This window comes from Gopherus flavomarginatus, chromosome 2 (genome assembly GCF_025201925.1).
Source record: "Gopherus flavomarginatus isolate rGopFla2 chromosome 2, rGopFla2.mat.asm, whole genome shotgun sequence".
NCBI lineage: Eukaryota > Metazoa > Chordata > Testudines > Testudinidae > Gopherus > Gopherus flavomarginatus.
Genome location: NC_066618.1, coordinates 281,680,592 through 281,698,475, shown reverse-complemented (window position 1 = coordinate 281,698,475; position 17,884 = coordinate 281,680,592). Strand labels below are relative to the sequence as shown.

General features: G+C 46.8%; 4 non-coding genes across 4 annotated transcripts; all 4 read left to right on the top strand.

Moving 5' to 3' along the window:
• Positions 1–553: 553 nt before the first annotated feature.
• LOC127046120 (small nucleolar RNA U3) lies at positions 554–767 on the top strand. Its single transcript, XR_007772976.1, has one exon. It is a non-coding gene; the product is annotated as a small nucleolar RNA U3 (small nucleolar RNA).
• A 4,521-nt stretch (positions 768–5,288) lies between these two features.
• On the top strand, positions 5,289–5,502 carry LOC127046108 (small nucleolar RNA U3). Its single transcript, XR_007772964.1, has one exon. It is a non-coding gene; the product is annotated as a small nucleolar RNA U3 (small nucleolar RNA).
• Positions 5,503–10,023: 4,521 nt separating this feature from the next.
• LOC127046109 (small nucleolar RNA U3) lies at positions 10,024–10,237 on the top strand. Its single transcript, XR_007772965.1, has one exon. It is a non-coding gene; the product is annotated as a small nucleolar RNA U3 (small nucleolar RNA).
• A 4,521-nt stretch (positions 10,238–14,758) lies between these two features.
• Positions 14,759–14,972, top strand: LOC127046112 (small nucleolar RNA U3). Its single transcript, XR_007772969.1, has one exon. It is a non-coding gene; the product is annotated as a small nucleolar RNA U3 (small nucleolar RNA).
• Positions 14,973–17,884: the final 2,912 nt, after the last annotated feature.

Sequence of the window (17,884 nt, the reverse complement as noted above, 5' to 3'; positions counted from 1 at the left end):
ACGATTGCAGAAAGTGTTAGTGCTTAGCAAAAATAAGGACCTGAAAAAACTATTGAGTGGTTTGATAAACTATCATGTCAATGCTCCCGCTCCCTGGAGAATGGTAAGACTGGCCCTGGGGTTCAGGAAACACCCCTCGTTGCAGAGCCCGGCTCCCCACCGCTGACTTTCTCCAGTTTGGTCTCTGGTGCCGAAGAAAGGTGCTCTGGGTGTCCAAAACTGCATAGGCTGTGGTTTCTAGAGAGCTCTTGGCTTGGCCAGCTAGAGGACTGTTGTCTTAGGCATTGCCGAGAAGGGAGCGGGGAGAAGATTGGTTGAGTGGCCTGTCTGTGTCTTCAGGTTATGCAAATGAAAGGGGATGGCTACTTTGAGCATCTTTGCTTTGATAGGCAGCCTAGGGAAGGGGGTCCTGGAGGGCAGAGTTGAGAGCCAGGATCTGTTCACGTGGGGCTTCTCGTAGTGCTCTCTCTCTCGGGAAGGCCAAATTGTAGCACCCACCAGTTAGAGGACAATGCGCCGGAATGGTCTGTGACTGTCCAGGTGGGTGTTGGTTAAGGCTATGCTTTCAGGGATCATTTCTTTAGTTGGTGATTGGAGAAGGGTGGTTGCAAAAGCTTGGTCTCGCTAACCACGATGAGGAACTATAGTGTTTCTTTCTGAGCATGACAATGGCTGAGAGTGCTGTTCTGGGGCACCTGCTTTCTGCTGTGGAAGAGTGTCTTGCTCTTCCTGAGAAGAGCAGGGGAAAGGAACACAGTCTGAGTGGTTAGCTTTGAACTTGTTCTGTTGGGTGTGAAGAAAAGTTTGGGTGTTTCCTTCCCTGGGAACTGTGCTCCTTGTGGCTTTGGTGTGCTGAGTTCTCAGCAGTGAAATGCTCCATCTGCTTTCAGATGTTGTGTGACTGGGTGGTATCTATCAGCAGGCTTTCAGAGAAGGGCTTTCTTTGTGCACATTACTGTGTCTCCATGATGTCCTTGCTCCTTGTCTCTGCAATCAGCAGGTTTCCCATTAAAAGCTTGTCGTTTCTCTCTGGCTTGTTCTACTTCATCTGAATAGCTATTTCTCCTTCCTTCACTGAGTCTGACAATGCTTCTCCCCATGGTACCTGCCAATTGTCCTCCACGCTGGAAGCAATGAATGACGCTTCCCTACTAACACCACGGGAGCCACTGGCGCTCGGGAAGATTTTGTCTCTTCCCGCGTGGCAAAGCTGAGATGGGCAGGATAGTAGCCAGGATTCCCACCATTCTTGCTCTCTGAGAAGGCTAGAACATGTCCCCAGCTCTGGGTTAAACGCTGCTGAGCGACTTTCATCCAGGTGACTAGCCCTTAGAAATTGTAAGGGGGATTATCTGGACTCTGGTCCGGTTCAAAGGAAAACCTATGGTTCTATAACCCTGCTTTGAAGTAGTGGTCTGTGTTTCCCGTTTTTACTTGTGAAAAAGAAATTCTGGGAGTTTTTCAGTGTTTATTTTCCAAAGCTTCAAACCAGCATGGAATCAGGATAAATATGAAAGAATTGAAGAAATTGTGAAAAATTGGGGTGGGGGGAGGAGGGGAAGGAAAACTGTTTGCAACATAAGCATTTTATGACCCTATAATGGGAACTTTCTTTTAATGTAGAAAGGTGTATTTTGTCTCTCTCGGAGCTAGTAGTTTTTCCATAATCCTGGTTTGCGTACGCTCAGGTAATTTTCTTCAAGCTATCCTCGCTCCAGTTGAGCCTCATGCTGGCTTGGAGGTAGCCCAACTTTGAAACTATGCACTCTGCCTCAATCGATAAGGAGGTACACTCAAAGCTCACCGTGCCTCTTTGCTGCAGTTGGGAAGTGTGTCTTGATGACTGTTCCAAAAAGCCAGCACATCCAGGTTTGCGTTGTCAGGGGTAGGCACGTTTATGTCAGTAGTAACTTCTCCTTTCAGATTTGAAAGTTCATCTTTAGTGGCAAATAGTTGCACCACTCTGGCATAACGGCCGCAGTCTGCTGCAAAATTGACCTTGAAGAAGGGGGTGAAACACCTGGAAGAGGACATTCCAAAAAGAATCTTCGGCACCACGCACTTTGGGGTTCAGATTACGGGTCACGGTCGTCTCCCATTTCTCGCTGGGCATTGTATGGAAGGTTTTGAATGCTTTTTTGGTTTCCTTGTGTTCCAGGGTCAGAAGGATTTCCAGAAACAGCTGGGTTTTCTCGCTGTCTGCTTCTCCTTCAGCTTTTGTGCTCAATTCAGCTGAGATTTTGGTTGTCAGGATCCATTAAACATCTGTATTGGCAAACGTGGTGGCAGTAGCCAGAGAAAACTCCAGTGTTTTCTGTGTGTCGCACAGCGATTGCAAGCTTCCAACAATGAACATTACCTTGGTGCGCAGAATCTGGCAGTCGTTCTGCTTAGTCGCCAGTCTCTTCAGAGTTTCTGCTTGAGAACCAACACACTCAGGATGATCTAGGAGAGGCATTAGCACAGTCGCCGTGTTATTTACGTGACGGGCAGGAAAATACCAGCTCCTCTCCCCACGTGGCACAACGGGCGGGCCTCTGCACTGGTCTCGCTCTGTGTAAAAGAAGGCCTTCCAATTGTTCGCATGCTGGAAAAAGGCCCTTAATCCAATGCTGCAAGATTGAACTTCTTTCATTTCCTCTGTAGCAGTAGATGCTGAGAGCGCAAGATTAACCAGATGAGCGGGACAGAAAATAGGCAGCAGCTCCGGCTTCTGAATGAGTTTAACGTCCCAGGCAAACTTGTCCCTGTAGGATGCAGAATTTGAATCAGTTGTAGCCAATATAGCTGGTACATCTCCACCATGTTAGTTATGGCTGCGGCGACAAAACGGTTATGAGCAGCGGGAACGAATGTCTCCTCAGCACAAAAGCACCGAGGCTTTCTGACTTTGAAATCAACCAACAGTAACCAATGGCCAAGAATTGGAAGGTCCAAAGCATCAGGAGACTCCTGAAAAATCAGACTAGACGCCACATCTCCATCCATTCCTTGCATCAGTTTTGCTACTAAAGCATCATCATTATCTTTCAGATCCTTACGAATCAGGTTGTCCGCATTAGGAAGGGTTCTTGCTGCTGGACACGATTGCTGCACAAAGTCACTAATAGGCCCCCACAACCCACCCCCAGCAATTTAACGGTGATTGTCCCAGGAAACAAAGAGCATGCAGAAATTTATTGCCACGCTCGTGCTCTGGGCTCTCTTTCGCTAAAGCCCCATTGAAAGCTCCTCATATTGACCGTTTATCCCAAAGCTCACTTTCTTCTTTAAGCTTCTCGTGTTGCTTGCTTTTGACACGCTCCTTTATTCAGTCATCGCGAGCGCTGACCTCAACACTGCCGTACTTGCAGCACAATGCATCCTCTTGGCTCCTGTCTTTACTTGTCTTGAAAAGTTCGAAGCACTGATTTTCTTGTTGGTATTCAGGCATAGATTTGTGGTTTTCAGCCCAAATTTACCTTCTTAGCTTGTCTTTATCAGTGGGTGATTGATTGAGCGATTGAATTCAGCGCCGCGCTAAAGGGACTGTCATGGTATAATTCCCCACTCTGAACCTTAGCGTCCAAAAGATGGATTACCAGCATGAATTCTTCTAAGCTCAATTACCAGCTTAGAACCTGTAGCGCTGCCACCAACCAGGAATTCCAGTGCCTGGTACACTCTGGTCCCCCTAAAGCCTTGCCCCGGGGAACCCCAAGACCCAGACCCTCTGGATCTTAAGATAAGGAAAGTAAACCCTTTCCCTCACCGTTGCCTCTCCCAGGCTTCCCCTCCCTGGGTTACCCTGGAAGATCACTGTGATTCAAACTCCTTGAATCTTAAAACAGAGAGGAAAATGCACCTTCCCCCCTCCTTCTCTCTTCCCCTCCCAGATTCTCCCTGAGAGAGACAGTAATCCTAACACAGAGAGAAATTAGCCTCTCTCTCCCCCTTCCCTCCTTTCTCCCCACCAATTCCCTGCTGAATTCAGACCCCGTCCCCTGGGGTCTCACACCAGAATAAAAAAAAAACAATCAGGTTCTTAAACAAGAATAACTTTGAATTAAAGAAAGAACAAAGGTAAAAATGATTTTTATAAATTTAAGATGGAATATGTTACAAGGTCTTTCAACTATAGACACTGGGAATACCCTCCCAGCCTAAGTATTCAAGTACAACTTAAAATCCTTTTAGCAAAATACAAATTTGACTCCTTCCAGGCAAATACACATTTGAACTCCTCCCAACCAAATACACATTTAAACTCCTTCCAGCCAAATACACATTTGCAAATAAAAAAAACAAACATAAGCCTAACTCGCTTTATCTACCTAGTACTTACTATTTTAAACCTATAAGAGCCTGTATCAGGGAGATTGGAGAGAAACCTGGTTGCACGTCTGGTCCCTCTGAGCCCCCAGAGTGAACAACCACCAAAATCTAACAGCACACACAAAAACTTCCCTCCTTCAAGATTTGAAAGTATCCTGTCCCCTGATTGGTTCTCTGGTCAGGTGACAGCCAGGCTCTCTGAACTTAACCCTTTACAGGCAAAAGAGAGATGAAGTACTTCTGTTCAATAAACTCTTACTTATCTGTTTATGACAAGGACGCAAAGAAATAGGCGGGCAGCGTCTCCTTGTGGGCCAATCATACCGTGATATTAACGTGATTTGATTTTTCCAATCTACACCCTATGTGGGTGTTCTGTGTTTTACACTGCGAGACTCCTTCAGTCTCAGAACTTCAAGACACGATTGCAGAAAGTGTTAGTGCTTAGCAAAAATAAGGACCTGAAAAAACTATTGAGTGGTTTGATAAACTATCATGTCAATGCTCCCGCTCCCTGGAGAATGGTAAGACTGGCCCTGGGGTTCAGGAAAAACCCCTCGTTGCAGAGCCCGGCTCCCCACCGCTGACTTTCTCCAGTTTGGTCTCTGGTGCCGAAGAAAGGTGCTCTGGGTGTCCAAAACTGCATAGGCTGTGGTTTCTAGAGAGCTCTTGGCTTGGCCAGCTAGAGGACTGTTGTCTTAGGCATTGCCGAGAAGGGAGCGGGGAGAAGATTGGTTGAGTGGCCTGTCTGTGTCTTCAGGTTATGCAAATGAAAGGGGATGGCTACTTTGAGCATCTTTGCTTTGATAGGCAGCCTAGGGAAGGGGGTCCTGGAGGGCAGAGTTGAGAGCCAGGATCTGTTCACGTGGGGCTTCTCGTAGTGCTCTCTCTCTCGGGAAGGCCAAATTGTAGCACCCACCAGTTAGAGGACAATGCGCCGGAATGGTCTGTGACTGTCCAGGTGGGTGTTGGTTAAGGCTATGCTTTCAGGGATCATTTCTTTAGTTGGTGACTGGAGAAGGGTGGTTGCAAAAGCTTGGTCTCGTTAACCACGATGAGGAACTGTAGTGTTTCTTTCTGAGCATGATAATGGCTGAGAGTGCTGTTCTGGGGCAGCTGCTTTCTGCTGTGGAAGAGTGCCCTGCTCTTCCTGAGAAGAGCAGGGGAAAGGAACACAGTCTGAGTGGTTAGCTTTGAACTTGTTCTGTTGGGTGTGAAGAAAAGTTTGGGTGTTTCCTCCCCTGGGAGCTGTGCTCCTTGTGGCTTTGGTGTGCTGAGTTCTCAGCAGTGAAATGCTCCATCTGCTTTCAGATGTTGTGTGACTGGGTGGTATCTATCAGCAGGCTTTCAGAGAAGGGCTTTCTTTGTGCACATTACTGTGTCTCCATGATGTCTTTGCTCCTTGTCTCTGCAATCAGCAGGTTTCCCATTAAAAGCTTGTCTTTTCTCTCTGGCTTGTTCTACTTCATCTGAATAGCTATTTCTCCTTCCTTCACTGAGTCTGACAATGCTTCTCCCCATGGTACCTGCCAATTGTCCTCCACGCTGGAAGCAATGAATGACGCTTCCTTACTAACACCACGGGAGCCACTGGCGCTCGGGAAGGTTTTGTCTCTTCCCGCGTGGCAAAGCTGAGATGGGCAGGATAGTAGCCAGGATTCCCACCATTCTTGCTCTCTGAGAAGGCTAGAACATGTCCCCAGCTCTGGGTTAAACGCTGCTGAGCGACTTTCATCCAGGTGACTAGCCCTTAGAAATTGTAAGGGGGATTATCTGGACTCTGGTCCGGTTCAAAGGAAAACCTATGGTTCTATAACCCTGCTTTGAAGTAGTGGTCTGTGTTTCCCGTTTTTACTTGTGAAAAAGAAATTCTGGGAGTTTTTCAGTGTTTATTTTCCAAAGCTTCAAACCAGCATGGAATCAGGATAAATATGAAAGAATTGAAGAAATTGTGAAAAATTGGGGTGGGGGGAGGAGGGGAAGGAAAACTGTTTGCAACATAAGCATTTTATGACCCTATAATGGGAACTTTCTTTTAATGTAGAAAGGTGTATTTTGTCTCTCTCGGAGCTAGTAGTTTTTCCATAATCCTGGTTTGCGTACGCTCAGGTAATTTTCTTCAAGCTATCCTCGCTCCAGTTGAGCCTCATGCTGGCTTGGAGGTAGCCCAACTTTGAAACTATGCACTCTGCCTCAATCGATAAGGAGGTACACTCAAAGCTCACCGTGCCTCTTTGCTGCAGTTGGGAAGTGTGTCTTGATGACTGTTCCAAAAAGCAAGCACATCCAGGTTTGCGTTGTCAGGGGTAGGCACGTTTATGTCAGTAGTAACTTCTCCTTTCAGATTTGAAAGTTCATCTTTAGTGGCAAATAGTTGCACCACTCTGGCATAACGGCCGCAGTCTGCTGCAAAATTGACCTTGAAGAAGGGGGTGAAACACCTGGAAGAGGACATTCCAAAAAGAATCTTCGGCACCACGCACTTTGGGGTTCAGATTACGGGTCACGGTCGTCTCCCATTTCTCGCTGGGCATTGTATGGAAGGTTTTGAATGCTTTTTTGGTTTCCTTGTGTTCCAGGGTCAGAAGGATTTCCAGAAACAGCTGGGTTTTCTCGCTGTCTGCTTCTCCTTCAGCTTTTGTGCTCAATTCAGCTGAGAATTTGGTTGTCAGGATCCATTAAACATCTGTATTGGCAAACGTGGTGGCAGTAGCCAGAGAAAACTCCAGTGTTTTCTGTGTGTCGCACAGCGATTGCAAGCTTCCAACAATGAACATTACCTTGGTGCGCAGAATCTGGCAGTCGTTCTGCTTAGTCGCCAGTCTCTTCAGAGTTTCTGCTTGAGAACCAACACACTCAGGATGATCTAGGAGAGGCATTAGCACAGTCGCCGTGTTATTTACGTGACGGGCAGGAAAATACCAGCTCCTCTCCCCACGTGGCACAACGGGCGGGCCTCTGCACTGGTCTCGCTCTGTGTAAAAGAAGGCCTTCCAATTGTTCGCATGCTGGAAAAAGGCCCTTAATCCAATGCTGCAAGATTGAACTTCTTTCATTTCCTCTGTAGCAGTAGATGCTGAGAGCGCAAGATTAACCAGATGAGCGGGACAGAAAATAGGCAGCAGCTCCGGCTTCTGAATGAGTTTAACGTCCCAGGCAAACTTGTCCCTGTAGGATGCAGAATTTGAATCAGTTGTAGCCAATATAGCTGGTACATCTCCACCATGTTAGTTATGGCTGCGGCGACAAAACGGTTATGAGCAGCGGGAACGAATGTCTCCTCAGCACAAAAGCACCGAGGCTTTCTGACTTTGAAATCAACCAACAGTAACCAATGGCCAAGAATTGGAAGGTCCAAAGCATCAGGAGACTCCTGAAAAATCAGACTAGACGCCACATCTCCATCCATTCCTTGCATCAGTTTTGCTACTAAAGCATCATCATTATCTTTCAGATCCTTACGAATCAGGTTGTCCGCATTAGGAAGGGTTCTTGCTGCTGGACACGATTGCTGCACAAAGTCACTAATAGGCCCCCACAACCCACCCCCAGCAATTTAACGGTGATTGTCCCAGGAAACAAAGAGCATGCAGAAATTTATTGCCACGCTCGTGCTCTGGGCTCTCTTTCGCTAAAGCCCCATTGAAAGCTCCTCATATTGACCGTTTATCGCAAAGCTCACTTTCTTCTTTAAGCTTCTTGTGTTGCTTGCTTTTGACACGCTCCTTTATTCAGTCATCACGAGCGCTGACCTCAACACTGCCGTACTTGCAGCACAATGCATCCTCTTGGCTCCTGTCTTTACTTGTCTTGAAAAGTTCGAAGCACTGATTTTCTTGTTGGTATTCAGGCATAGATTTGTGGTTTTCAGCCCAAATTTACCTTCTTAGCTTGTCTTTATCAGTGGGTGATTGATTGAGCGATTGAATTCAGCGCCGCGCTAAAGGGACTGTCATGGTATAATTCCCCACTCTGAACCTTAGCGTCCAAAAGATGGATTACCAGCATGAATTCTTCTAAGCTCAATTACCAGCTTAGAACCTGTAGCGCTGCCACCAACCAGGAATTCCCGTGCCTGGTACACTCTGGTCCCCCTAAAGCCTTGCCCCGGGGACCCCCAAGACCCAGACCCTCTGGATCTTAAGATAAGGAAAGTAAACCCTTTCCCTCACCGTTGCCTCTCCCAGGCTTCCCCTCCCTGGGTTACCCTGGAAGATCACTGTGATTCAAACTCCTTGAATCTTAAAACAGAGAGGAAAATGCACCTTCCCCCCTCCTTCTCTCTTCCCCTCCCAGATTCTCCCTGAGAGAGACAGTAATCCTAACACAGAGAGAAATTAGCCTCTCTCTCCCCCTTCCCTCCTTTCTCCCCACCAATTCCCTGCTGAATTCAGACCCCGTCCCCTGGGGTCTCACACCAGAATAAAAAAAAAACAATCAGGTTCTTAAACAAGAATAACTTTGAATTAAAGAAAGAACAAAGGTAAAAATGATCTTTATAAATTTAAGATGGAATATGTTACAAGGTCTTTCAACTATAGACACTGGGAATACCCTCCCAGCCTAAGTATTCAAGTACAACTTAAAATCCTTTTAGCAAAATACAAATTTGACTCCTTCCAGGCAAATACACATTTGAACTCCTCCCAACCAAATACACATTTAAACTCCTTCCAGCCAAATACACATTTGCAAATAAAAAAAACAAACATAAGCCTAACTCGCTTTATCTACCTAGTACTTACTATTTTGAACCTATAAGAGCCTGTATCAGGGAGATTGGAGACAAACCTGGTTGCACGTCTGGTCCCTCTGAGCCCCCAGAGTGAACAACCACCAAAATCTAACAGCACACACAAAAACTTCCCTCCTTCAAGATTTGAAAGTATCCTGTCCCCTGATTGGTTCTCTGGTCAGGGGACAGCCAGGCTCTCTGAACTTAACCCTTTACAGGCAAAAGAGAGATGAAGTACTTCTGTTCAATAAACTCTTACTTATCTGTTTATGACAAGGACGCAAAGAAATAGGCGGGCAGCGTCTCCTTGTGGGCCAATCATACCGTGATATTAACGTGATTTGATTTTTCCAATCTCCACCCTATGTGGGTGTTCTGTGTTTTACACTGCGAGACTCCTTCAGTCTCAGAACTTCAAGACACGATTGCAGAAAGTGTTAGTGCTTAGCAAAAATAAGGACCTGAAAAAACTATTGAGTGGTTTGATAAACTATCATGTCAATGCTCCCGCTCCCTGGAGAATGGTAAGACTGGCCCTGGGGTTCAGGAAACACCCCTCGTTGCAGAGCCCGGCTCCCCACCGCTGACTTTCTCCAGTTTGGTCTCTGGTGCCGAAGAAAGGTGCTCTGGGTGTCCAAAACTGCATAGGCTGTGGTTTCTAGAGAGCTCTTGGCTTGGCCAGCTAGAGGACTGTTGTCTTAGGCATTGCCGAGAAGGGAGCGGGGAGAAGATTGGTTGAGTGGCCTGTCTGTGTCTTCAGGTTATGCAAATGAAAGGGGATGGCTACTTTGAGCATCTTTGCTTTGATAGGCAGCCTAGGGAAGGGGGTCCTGGAGGGCAGAGTTGAGAGCCAGGATCTGTTCACGTGGGGCTTCTCGTAGTGCTCTCTCTCTCGGGAAGGCCAAATTGTAGCACCCACCAGTTAGAGGACAATGCGCCGGAATGGTCTGTGACTGTCCAGGTGGGTGTTGGTTAAGGCTATGCTTTCAGGGATCATTTCTTTAGTTGGTGACTGGAGAAGGGTGGTTGCAAAAGCTTGGTCTCGCTAACCACGATGAGGAACTGTAGTGTTTCTTTCTGAGCATGACAATGGCTGAGAGTGCTGTTCTGAGACAGCTGCTTTCTGCTGTGGAAGAGTGTCTTGCTCTTCCTGAGAAGAGCAGGGGAAAGGAACACAGTCTGAGTGGTTAGCTTTGAACTTGTTCTGTTGGGTGTGAAGAAAAGTTTGGGTGTTTCCTCCCCTGGGAGCTGTGCTCCTTGTGGCTTTGGTGTGCTGAGTTCTCAGCAGTGAAATGCTCCATCTGCTTTCAGATGTTGTGTGACTGGGTGGTATCTATCAGCAGGCTTTCAAAGAAGGGCTTTCTTTGTGCACATTACTGTGTCTCCATGATGTCCTTGCTCCTTGTCTCTGCAATCAGCAGGTTTCCCATTAAAAGCTTGTCTTTTCTCTCTGGCTTGTTCTACTTCATCTGAATAGCTATTTCTCCTTCCTTCACTGAGTCTGACAATGCTTCTCCCCATGGTACCTGCCAATTGTCCTCCACGCTGGAAGCAATGAATGACGCTTCCCTACTAACACCACGGGAGCCACTGGCGCTCGGGAAGGTTTTGTCTCTTCCCGCGTGGCAAAGCTGAGATGGGCAGGATAGTAGCCAGGATTCCCACCATTCTTGCTCTCTGAGAAGGCTAGAACATGTCCCCAGCTCTGGGTTAAACGCTGCTGAGCGACTTTCATCCAGGTGACTAGCCCTTAGAAATTGTAAGGGGGATTATCTGGACTCTGGTCCGGTTCAAAGGAAAACCTATGGTTCTATAACCCTGCTTTGAAGTAGTGGTCTGTGTTTCCCGTTTTTACTTGTGAAAAAGAAATTCTGGGAGTTTTTCAGTGTTTATTTTCCAAAGCTTCAAACCAGCATGGAATCAGGATAAATATGAGAGAATTGAAGAAATTGTGAAAAATTGGGGTGGGGGGAGGAGGGGAAGGAAAACTGTTTGCAACATAAGCATTTTATGACCCTATAATGGGAACTTTCTTTTAATGTAGAAAGGTGTATTTTGTCTCTCTCGGAGCTAGTAGTTTTTCCATAATCCTGGTTTGCGTACGCTCAGGTAATTTTCTTCAAGCTATCCTCGCTCCAGTTGAGCCTCATGCTGGCTTGGAGGTAGCCCAACTTTGAAACTATGCACTCTGCCTCAATCGATAAGGAGGTACACTCAAAGCTCACCGTGCCTCTTTGCTGCAGTTGGGAAGTGTGTCTTGATGACTGTTCCAAAAAGCCAGCACATCCAGGTTTGCGTTGTCAGGGGTAGGCACGTTTATGTCAGTAGTAACTTCTCCTTTCAGATTTGAAAGTTCATCTTTAGTGGCAAATAGTTGCACCACTCTGGCATAACGGCCGCAGTCTGCTGCAAAATTGACCTTGAAGAAGGGGGTGAAACACCTGGAAGAGGACATTCCAAAAAGAATCTTCGGCACCACGCACTTTGGGGTTCAGATTACGGGTCACGGTCGTCTCCCATTTCTCGCTGGGCATTGTATGGAAGGTTTTGAATGCTTTTTTGGTTTCCTTGTGTTCCAGGGTCAGAAGGATTTCCAGAAACAGCTGGGTTTTCTCGCTGTCTGCTTCTCCTTCAGCTTTTGTGCTCAATTCAGCTGAGAATTTGGTTGTCAGGATCCATTAAACATCTGTATTGGCAAACGTGGTGGCAGTAGCCAGAGAAAACTCCAGTGTTTTCTGTGTGTCGCACAGCGATTGCAAGCTTCCAACAATGAACATTACCTTGGTGCGCAGAATCTGGCAGTCGTTCTGCTTAGTCGCCAGTCTCTTCAGAGTTTCTGCTTGAGAACCAACACACTCAGGATGATCTAGGAGAGGCATTAGCACAGTCGCCGTGTTATTTACGTGACGGGCAGGAAAATACCAGCTCCTCTCCCCACGTGGCACAACGGGCGGGCCTCTGCACTGGTCTCGCTCTGTGTAAAAGAAGGCCTTCCAATTGTTCACATGCTCGAGAAAGGCCCTTAATCCAATGCTGCAAGATTGAACTTCTTTCATTTCCTCTGTAGCAGTAGATGCTGAGAGCGCAAGATTAACCAGATGAGCGGGACAGAAAATAGGCAGCAGCTCCGGCTTCTGAATGAGTTTAACGTCCCAGGCAAACTTGTCCCTGTAGGATGCAGAATTTGAATCAGTTGTAGCCAATATAGCTGGTACATCTCCACCATGTTAGTTATGGCTGCGGCGACAAAACGGTTATGAGCAGCGGGAACGAATGTCTCCTCAGCACAAAAGCACCGAGGCTTTCTGACTTTGAAATCAACCAACAGTAACCAATGGCCAAGAATTGGAAGGTCCAAAGCATCAGGAGACTCCTGAAAAATCAGACTAGACGCCACATCTCCATCCATTCCTTGCATCAGTTTTGCTACTAAAGCATCATCATTATCTTTCAGATCCTTACGAATCAGGTTGTCCGCATTAGGAAGGGTTCTTGCTGCTGGACACGATTGCTGCACAAAGTCACTAATAGGCCCCCACAACCCACCCCCAGCAATTTAACGGTGATTGTCCCAGGAAACAAAGAGCATGCAGAAATTTATTGCCACGCTCGTGCTCTGGGCTCTCTTTCGCTAAAGCCCCATTGAAAGCTCCTCATATTGACCGTTTATCCCAAAGCTCACTTTCTTCTTTAAGCTTCTCGTGTTGCTTGCTTTTGACACGCTCCTTTATTCAGTCATCGCGAGCGCTGACCTCAACACTGCCGTACTTGCAGCACAATGCATCCTCTTGGCTCCTGTCTTTACTTGTCTTGAAAAGTTCGAAGCACTGATTTTCTTGTTGGTATTCAGGCATAGATTTGTGGTTTTCAGCCCAAATTTACCTTCTTAGCTTGTCTTTATCAGTGGGTGATTGATTGAGCGATTGAATTCAGCGCTGCGCTAAAGGGACTGTCATGGTATAATTCCCCACTCTGAACCTTAGCGTCCAAAAGATGGATTACCAGCATGAATTCTTCTAAGCTCAATTACCAGCTTAGAACCTGTAGCGCTGCCACCAACCAGGAATTCCAGTGCCTGGCACACTGTGGTCCCCCTAAAGCCTTGCCCCGGGGACCCCCAAGACCCAGACCCTCTGGATCTTAAGATAAGGAAAGTAAACCCTTTCCCTCACCGTTGCCTCTCCCAGGCTTCCCCTCCCTGGGTTACCCTGGAAGATCACTGTGATTCAAACTCCTTGAATCTTAAAACAGAGAGGAAAATGCACCTTCCCCCCTCCTTCTCTCTTCCCCTCCCAGATTCTCCCTGAGAGAGACAGTAATCCTAACACAGAGAGAAATTAGCCTCTCTCTCCCCCTTCCCTCCGTTCTCCCCACCAATTCCCTGCTGAATTCAGACCCCGTCCCCTGGGGTCTCACACCAGAATAAAAAAAAAACAATCAGGTTCTTAAACAAGAATAACTTTGAATTAAAGAAAGAACAAAGGTAAAAATGATCTTTATAAATTTAAGATGGAATATGTTACAAGGTCTTTCAACTATAGACACTGGGAATACCCTCCCAGCCTAAGTATTCAAGTACAACTTAAAATCCTTTTAGCAAAAAACAAATTTGACTCCTTCCAGGCAAATACACATTTGAACTCCTCCCAACCAAATACACATTTAAACTCCTTCCAGCCAAATACACATTTGCAAATAAAAAAACCAAACATAAGCCTAACTCGCTTTATCTACCTAGTACTTACTATTTTGAACCTATAAGAGCCTGTATCAGGGAGATTGGAGAGAAACCTGGTTGCACGTCTGGTCCCTCTGAGCCCCCAGAGTGAACAACCACCAAAATCTAACAGCACACACAAAAACTTCCCTCCTTCAAGATTTGAAAGTATCCTGTCCCCTGATTGGTTCTCTGGTCAGGTGACAGCCAGGCTCTCTGAACTTAACCCTTTACAGACAAAAGAGAGATGAAGTACTTCTGTTCAATAAACTCTTACTTATCTGTTTATGACAAGGACGCAAAGAAATAGGCGGGCAGCGTCTCCTTGTGGGCCAATCATACTGTGATATTAACGTGATTTGATTTTTCCAATCTCCACCCTATGTGGGTGTTCTGTGTTTTACACTGCGAGACTCCTTCAGTCTCAGAACTTCAAGACACGATTGCAGAAAGTGTTAGTGCTTAGCAAAAATAAGGACCTGAAAAAACTATTGAGTGGTTTGATAAACTATCATGTCAATGCTCCCGCTCCCTGGAGAATGGTAAGACTGGCCCTGGGGTTCAGGAAACACCCCTCGTTGCAGAGCCCGGCTCCCCACCGCTGACTTTCTCCAGTTTGGTCTCTGGTGCCGAAGAAAGGTGCTCTGGGTGTCCAAAACTGCATAGGCTGTGGTTTCTAGAGAGCTCTTGGCTTGGCCAGCTAGAGGACTGTTGTCTTAGGCATTGCCGAGAAGGGAGCGGGGAGAAGATTGGTTGAGTGGCCTGTCTGTGTCTTCAGGTTATGCAAATGAAAGGGGATGGCTACTTTGAGCATCTTTGCTTTGATAGGCAGCCTAGGGAAGGGGGTCCTGGAGGGCAGAGTTGAGAGCCAGGATCTGTTCACGTGGGGCTTCTCGTAGTGCTCTCTCTCTCGGGAAGGCCAAATTGTAGCACCCACCAGTTAGAAGACAATGCGCCGGAATGGTCTGTGACTGTCCAGGTGGGTGTTGGTTAAGGCTATGCTTTCAGGGATCATTTCTTTAGTTGGTGACTGGAGAAGGGTGGTTGCAAAAGCTTGGTCTCGCTAACCATGATGAGGATCTGTAGTGTTTCTTTCTGAGCATGACAATGGCTGAGAGTGCTGTTCTGGGGCAGCTGCTTTCTGCTGTGGAAGAGTGTCTTGCTCTTCCTGAGAAGAGCAAGGGAAAGGAACACAGTCTGAGTGGTTAGCTTTGAACTTGTTTTGTTGGGTGTGAAGAAACGTTTGGGTGTTTCCTCCCCTGGGAGCTGTGCTCCTTGTGGCTTTGGTGTGCTGAGTTCTCAGCAGTGAAATGCTCCATCTGCTTTCAGATGTTGTGTGACTGGGTGGTATCTATCAGCAGGCTTTCAGAGAAGGGCTTTCTTTGTGCACATTACTGTGTCTCCATGATGTCCTTGCTCCTTGTCTCTGCAATCAGCAGGTTTCCCATTAAAAGCTTGTCTTTTCTCTCTGGCTTGTTCTACTTCATCTGAATAGCTATTTCTCCTTCCTTCACTGAGTCTGACAATGCTTCTCCCCATGGTACCTGCCAATTGTCCTCCACGCTGGAAGCAATGAATGACACTTCCCTACTAACACCACGGGAGCCACTGGCGCTCGGGAAGATTTTGTCTCTTCCCGCGTGGCAAAGCTGAGATGGGCAGGATAGTAGCCAGGATTCCCACCATTCTTGCTCTCTGAGAAGGCTAGAACATGTCCCCAGCTCTGGGTTAAACGCTGCTGAGCGACTTTCATCCAGGTGACTAGCCCTTAGAAATTGTAAGGGGGATTATCTGGACTCTGGTCCGGTTCAAAGGAAAACCTATGGTTCTATAACCCTGCTTTGAAGTAGTGGTCTGTGTTTCCCGTTTTTACTTGTGAAAAAGAAATTCTGGGAGTTTTTCAGTGTTTATTTTCCAAAGCTTCAAACCAGCATGGAATCAGGATAAATATGAAAGAATTGAAGAAATTGTGAAAAATTGGGGTGGGGGAGGAGGGGAAGGAAAACTGTTTGCAACATAAGCATTTTATGACCCTATAATGGGAACTTTCTTTTAATGTAGAAAGGTGTATTTTGTCTCTCTCGGAGCTAGTAGTTTTTCCATAATCCTGGTTTGCGTACGCTCAGGTAATTTTCTTCAAGCTATCCTCGCTCCAGTTGAGCCTCATGCTGGCTTGGAGGTAGCCCAACTTTGAAACTATGCACTCTGCCTCAATCGATAAGGAGGTACTCTCAAAGCTCACCGTGCCTCTTTGCTGCAGTTGGGAAGTGTGTCTTGATGACTGTTCCAAAAAGCCAGCACATCCAGGTTTGCGTTGTCAGGGGTAGGCACGTTTATGTCAGTAGTAACTTCTCCTTTCAGATTTGAAAGTTCATCTTTAGTGGCAAATAGTTGCACCACTCTGGCATAACGGCCGCAGTCTGCTGCAAAATTGACCTTGAAGAAGGGGGTGAAACACCTGGAAGAGGACATTCCAAAAAGAATCTTCGGCACCACGCACTTTGGGGTTCAGATTACGGGTCACGGTCGTCTCCCATTTCTCGCTGGGCATTGTATGGAAGGTTTTGAATGCTTTTTTGGTTTCCTTGTGTTCCAGGGTCAGAAGGATTTCCAGAAACAGCTGGGTTTTCTCGCTGTCTGCTTCTCCTTCAGCTTTTGTGCTCAATTCAGCTGAGATTTTGGTTGTCAGGATCCATTAAACATCTGTATTGGCAAACGTGGTGGCAGTAGCCAGAGAAAACTCCAGTGTTTTCTGTGTGTCGCACAGCGATTGCAAGCTTCCAACAATGAACATTACCTTGGTGCGCAGAATCTGGCAGTCGTTCTGCTTAGTCGCCAGTCTCTTCAGAGTTTCTGCTTGAGAACCAACACACTCAGGATGATCTAGGAGAGGCATTAGCACAGTCGCCGTGTTATTTACGTGACGGGCAGGAAAATACCAGCTCCTCTCCCCACGTGGCACAACGGGCGGGCCTCTGCACTGGTCTCGCTCTGTGTAAAAGAAGGCCTTCCAGTTGTTCACATGCTCGAAAAAGGCCCTTAATCCAATGCTGCAAGATTGAACTTCTTTCATTTCCTCTGTAGCAGTAGATGCTGAGAGCGCAAGATTAACCAGATGAGCGGGACAGAAAATAGGCAGCAGCTCCGGCTTCTGAATGAGTTTAACGTCCCAGGCAAACTTGTCCCTGTAGGATGCAGAATTTGAATCAGTTGTAGCCAATATAGCTGGTACATCTCCACCATGTTAGTTATGGCTGCGGCGACAAAACGGTTATGAGCAGCGGGAACGAATGTCTCCTCAGCACAAAAGCACCGAGGCTTTCTGACTTTGAAATCAACCAACAGTAACCAATGGCCAAGAATTGGAAGGTCCAAAGCATCAGGAGACTCCTGAAAAATCAGACTAGACGCCACATCTCCATCCATTCCTTGCATCAGTTTTGCTACTAAAGCATCATCATTATCTTTCAGATCCTTACGAATCAGGTTGTCCGCATTAGGAAGGGTTCTTGCTGCTGGACACGATTGCTGCACAAAGTCACTAATAGGCCCCCACAACCCACCCCCAGCACTTTAACGGTGATTGTCCCAGGAAACAAAGAGCATGCAGAAATTTATTGCCACGCTCGTGCTCTGGGCTCTCTTTCGCTAAAGCCCCATTGAAAGCTCCTCATATTGACCGTTTATCCCAAAGCTCACTTTCTTCTTTAAGCTTCTCGTGTTGCTTGCTTTTGACACGCTCCTTTATTCAGTCATCGCGAGCGCTGACCTCAACACTGCCGTACTTGCAGCACAATGCATCCTCTTGGCTCCTGTCTTTACTTGTCTTGAAAAGTTCGAAGCACTGATTTTCTTGTTGGTATTCAGGCATAGATTTGTGGTTTTCAGCCCAAATTTACCTTCTTAGCTTGTCTTTATCAGTGGGTGATTGATTGAGCGATTGAATTCAGCGCCTGCGCTAAAGGGACTGTCATGGTATAATTCCCCACTCTGAACCTTAGCGTCCAAAAGATGGATTACCAGCATGAATTCTTCTAAGCTCAATTACCAGCTTAGAACCTGTAGCGCTGCCACCAACCAGGAATTCCAGTGCCTGGCACACTATGGTCCCCCTAAAG